This window comes from Lichenostomus cassidix, unplaced genomic scaffold (assembly GCF_008360975.1).
Source record: "Lichenostomus cassidix isolate B80296 unplaced genomic scaffold, HeHo_3.0 HiC_scaffold_43, whole genome shotgun sequence".
NCBI lineage: Eukaryota > Metazoa > Chordata > Aves > Passeriformes > Meliphagidae > Lichenostomus > Lichenostomus cassidix.
In genome coordinates, this window is record NW_028147635.1 from 4040825 (window position 1) to 4045824 (window position 5000).

Sequence of the window (5000 nt, forward strand, 5' to 3'; positions counted from 1 at the left end):
GCCGCCCGGGCGTAGTGGCCTTTCCGCCCTCGCTTCTGTGCCGAACGAACCGGAGGAAGGGCGAGGCGCCGCCGCCTCGCCCGCGTCACGCGCCCGGGAAGGGAGGCTCTCTGTCGGGTTTTCCGGTCCCCGCGCTGGAGCGGCCCGGCCACCGCTCCGGCCGGGCCGCCGCTGCAGAGAAGTCGTCGGGGCCCCGCTCGCGCGGGGCCCTCCCCGGCTTAGGGCCGAGGAAGGGGGAACGACGACGAGGCGCGCCGGCGGGGACGGGGGTGCCGCCACCCCGCCCCGCCGCGCCGCGCCGCCGGGCGACTCCCGTCACCGAGCCCCTGGGGCGACCGGCCGGAGGCCGAGGCGCGGCAACGGCGACCCCGCCGAGCTTTCTCCGCGGCACTTCCGACACATGTGGGACGCACGTCGGGAGCGGGGAAGAGCGGGGCGCCGCCACGCGCACCTCAGCCAGCCGGGCCCGTCCTGGAGGGCTCTCGGGGAAAGGGCGGCCGGGGGACGCGCAAAGCCTCACCGGGCTTCCCCCACGGGCGAGCGAGTCGCCCCGGCCCGCCTGCGCCCGAGCCCGCGGCCGCCGGCCACCGCACCGGACCGACGGCCGCAAAAAAAGCGGGCCCGACGAGCGGGCCCGCCCCCGGCTTAAGGCCGGGCACCGAAAGGACGAGGCGCCGCCGCCTCGCCGGCAACGACCGCTGCCCCCTTTTTCTGCGCTCTTCCCCTCCGGCCCTTTTTTCTCGCTCTCGGCGGGGCTGCGGCCTCTTCCCGCGAAGGCAGCCGCAGCCGGGCCCGGAGCGGGACGCGCTCGCTCGCGCGCGGCGTTGCTTTCGCTTTCCGCCCTTTCTCTCTGGCTCGCGAAACCTGGGACAACGCGGAACGGCTTTCTCTCTCTCGCCATCCTTTCGCCCGCCCCCGCGGCGGGCTCGTGCAGGTAAACCGGGACGGAGCCACGCGACTCGTCCCGGGCGCTCGTCGCACTGCGGCGGGGTTGCCGGCGGACCGCGGGCGCGGTCGCGCCGCTCTGGGCTTGCGACACGTTCGAGCGCACTCGGTCCCTCGGGAGACGGCCCTGCACCCGCTCCCATAATACGGAAAGGCGAGTCCGAGGCGCCGCGCGCCTCCAAGAGGCCCGCCGGCACTTCACCGGCTCGGCGCGGGGGCGCTCGCCGCCTCTTACGATGACATAGCGGGAGGCAGCGAAAAACAGTGACCCCTTGGTGAACTTCCGGACGGCCGCGGACAACAGGTCTACCCAGCTCGCCGGCCGAAATTCGCCTAAGTCCCGCCGGAGCGAGGTAGACCTGCTCTCCCGGAGACCGGGCGCCGCTAGCGAGCCAAGCCGACGAGCCCGGGCGAAGGCCGGGGGCCGCGCCCGGTGCCCGGAGCCCGGAGCCGGGGTAGACCTGCTGGCCGGCCGGAGCCGGGGTAGACCAGCTGTCCCGCCGGAGCCGGGGTAGACCAGCTGGCCGGCCGGAGCCGGGGTAGACCAGCTGTCCCTCCGGAGCCGGGGTAGACCAGCTGTCCCTCCGGAGCCGGGGTAGACCTGCTGGCCGGCCGGAGCCGGGGTAGACCAGCTGGCCGGCCGGAGCCGGGGTAGACCAGCTGTCCCGCCGGAGCCGGGGTAGACCTGCTGGCCGTCCGGAGCCGGGGTAGACCAGCTGGCCGGCCGGAGCCGGGGTAGACCTGCTGGCCGTCCGGAGCCGGGGTAGACCCGCTGGCCGGCCGGAGCCGGGGTAGACCAGCTGGCCAGGCGAAGCCGGGGTAGACCAGCTGTCCCGCCGGAGCCGGGGTAGACCTGCTCTCCCGGAGACCGGGCGCCGCTAGCGAGCCAAGCCGACGAGCCCGTGCGAAGGCCGGGGGCCGCGCCCGGTGCCCGGAGCCCGGAGCCGGGGTAGACCTGCTGGCCGGCCGGAGCCGGGGTAGACCAGCTGTCCCGCCGGAGCCGGGGTAGACCTGCTGGCCGGCCGAAGCCGGGGTAGACCAGCTGTCCCTCCGGAGCCGGGGTAGACCTGCTGGCCGGCCGGAGCCGGGGTAGACCTGCTGGCCGGCCGGAGCCGGGGTAGACCTGCTGGCCGTCCGGAGCCGGGGTAGACCCGCTGGCCGGCCGGAGCCGGGGTAGACCAGCTGGCCAGGCGAAGCCGGGGTAGACCAGCTGTCCCGCCGGAGCCGGGGTAGACCTGCTCTCCCGGAGACCGGGCGCCGCTAGCGAGCCAAGCCGACGAGCCCGGGCGAAGGCCGGGGGCCGCGCCCGGTGCCCGGAGCCCGGAGCCGGGGTAGACCTGCTGGCCGGCCGGAGCCGGGGTAGACCAGCTGTCCCGCCGGAGCCGGGGTAGACCTGCTGGCCGGCCGAAGCCGGGGTAGACCAGCTGTCCCTCCGGAGCCGGGGTAGACCTGCTGGCCGGCCGGAGCCGGGGTAGACCTGCTGGCCGTCCGGAGCCGGGGTAGACCCGCTGGCCGGCCGGAGCCGGGGTAGACCAGCTAACCAGGCGAAGCCGGGGTAGACCAGCTGTCCCGCCGGAGCCGGGGTAGACCAGCTGGCCGGCCGGAGCCGGGGTAGACCAGCTGGCCGGCCGGAGCCGGGGTAGACCAGCTGTCCCTGCGGAGCCGGGGTAGACCAGCTGTCCCTCCGGAGCCGGGGTAGACCAGCTGGCCGGCCGGAGCCGGGGTAGACCAGCTGGCCGGCCGGAGCCGGGGTAGACCAACCGGCCGGCCGGAGCCGGGGTAGACCAGCTGGCCGGCCGGAGCCGGGGTAGACCAGCTGTCCCTGCGGAGCCGGGGTAGACCAGCTGTCCCTCCGGAGCCGGGGTAGACCAGCTGGCCGGCCGGAGCCGGGGTAGACCAGCTGGCCGGCCGGAGCCGGGGTAGACCAGCTGGCCAGGCGAAGCCGGGGTAGACCGGCTGTCCCGCCGGAGCCGGGGTAGACCTGCTCTCCCGGAGACCGGGCGCCGCTAGCGAGCCAAGCCGACGAGCCCGGGCGAAGGCCGGGGGCCGCGCCCGGTGCCCGGAGCCCGGAGCCGGGGTAGACCAGCTGTCCCGCCGGAGCCGGGGTAGACCAGCTGTCCCGCCGGAGCCGGGGTAGACCTGCTAACCGGCCGAAGCCGGGGTAGACCAGCTGTCCCTCCGGAGCCGGGGTAGACCAGCTGGCCGGCCGGAGCCGGGGTAGACCTGCTGGCCGGCCGGAGCCGGGGTAGACCTGCTGGCCGGCCGGAGCCAAGGTAGACCAGCTGGCCGGCCGGAGCCGGGGTAGACCAGCTGGCCGGCCGGGGGCTCCAGAGGGGTCCGGGGCCGCGCCCGGTGCCCGGAGCCGGAGCCGGGGCCAGGCCTGCTGGCCGGCCGGAGCCGGGGCAGACCAGCTGTCCCGCCGGAGCCGGGGTGGGCCAGCTGGCCGGCCGGGCCGGGGTGGAGCCAGCTGTCCCTCGGAGCCGGGGTAGACCAGCTGTCCCTCCGGAGCCGGGGTAGACCTGCTGGCCACCGGCCGGAGCCGGGTAGACCTGCTGGCCGGCCGGAGCCGGGGTAGACCTGCTCTCCCGGAGACCGGGCGCCGCTAGCAGCCAAGCCGACGAGCCCGGGCGAAGGCCGGGGGCCGCGCGGTGCCCGGAGCCCGGAGCCGGGGTAGACCAGCTGTCCCGCCGGAGCCGGGGTAGACCAGCTGGCCGGCCGGAGCCGGGGTAGACCAGCTGTCCCTCCGGAGCCGGGGTAGACCAGCTGTCCCTCCGGAGCCGGGGTAGACCAGCTGTCCCTCCGGAGCCGGGGTAGACCTGCTGGCCGGCCGGAGCCGGGGTAGACCTGCTGGCCGGCCGGAGCCGGGGTAGACCTGCTCTCCCGGAGACCGGGCGCCGCTAGCGAGCCAAGCCGACGAGCCCGGGCGAAGGCCGGGGGCCGCGCCCGGTGCCCGGAGCCCGGAGCCGGGGTAGACCAGCTGGCCGGCCGGAGCCGGGGTAGACCAGCTGTCCCGCCGGAGCCGGGGTAGACCTGCTGGCCGGCCGGAGCCGGGGTAGACCTGCTGGCCGGCCGGAGCCGGGGTAGACCGGCATGCCGGCCGGAGCCGGGGTAGACCAGCCGGCCGGGCCCGTGCTGGGGTGGGCCAGGGCTCCGCGCGGCGTCAGGCTGACCTGCCGACACCCTGACCCACTCACAGAGGCTCAGGCCCGCTCCCCCCTAGTACCCGCGGGCACCCGCCCAGCCGCGCCGCGCCCGCCCGTCCTTCACACCCCCCCCCAACACCACCACCAAAACCTCTCTCTATGGGGATGGCAGCGCCGGGGAGAAGCCTGTACGTGCAGCAGAGCGCAGCCCGAAGCCGTCGGCCCACATCCTCCCCCCACGGCCCGAGTCCCTCCGGCGGCAGAGGCCGCGGCCGGGCGGCGGGGGCCCGCGGCCGCCTTCCGGCCGGTTCTTTCACGGTCCGGAGGGCTCTCGGCCGCCCGCCGCGGCTCCGCGGGGCGGCGGGGCCTCCGGGCCGAGGCGCCGGGACGCGGCAGGGGGTCGTCCGGCGAGCGGCCGGTCGGCGGCCCGGACCGGCCCGCGCGGCCGCAAACGCGACGGAGAACGCCCGGTCTACCCAGACGGGCGATCGCACGGGGAGACCTCGTCTGCCCACACAAGGGGCGGATAGGGCGAACCGGTCCACCCCGCCTAGGGCTAGGCTGGCTGGCGGAGGCGCGGTCCGCCCCGCCTGGGGTTAGCTGGCGGAGGCCCGGTCCGCCCCGCCTAAGGTCCAGCCGCTCTACCCCGCCCTGGGTTAGCCGGCGCAGGCCCGCTCTGCGCCGGCTAAGGGCCGGCCGGCGGAGGCTCGGTCCGCCGCCTGAGCGACGGCTGGTCTACCCCGCCTAAGGGCCAGCTGGCGGGGCCGCGGTCCGCCCCGCCCAACGGCCAGCCGGTCTGCCCCGCCCGGGGTGAGCCGGCGGAGGCCCGCTCGCCGCCGCCGCAGGGCCGGCCGGCGGAGAAGCGGCCCGCCCCGCCGAAGGGCCGGCCGCTCTACCCCGCCGGGGGTTAGC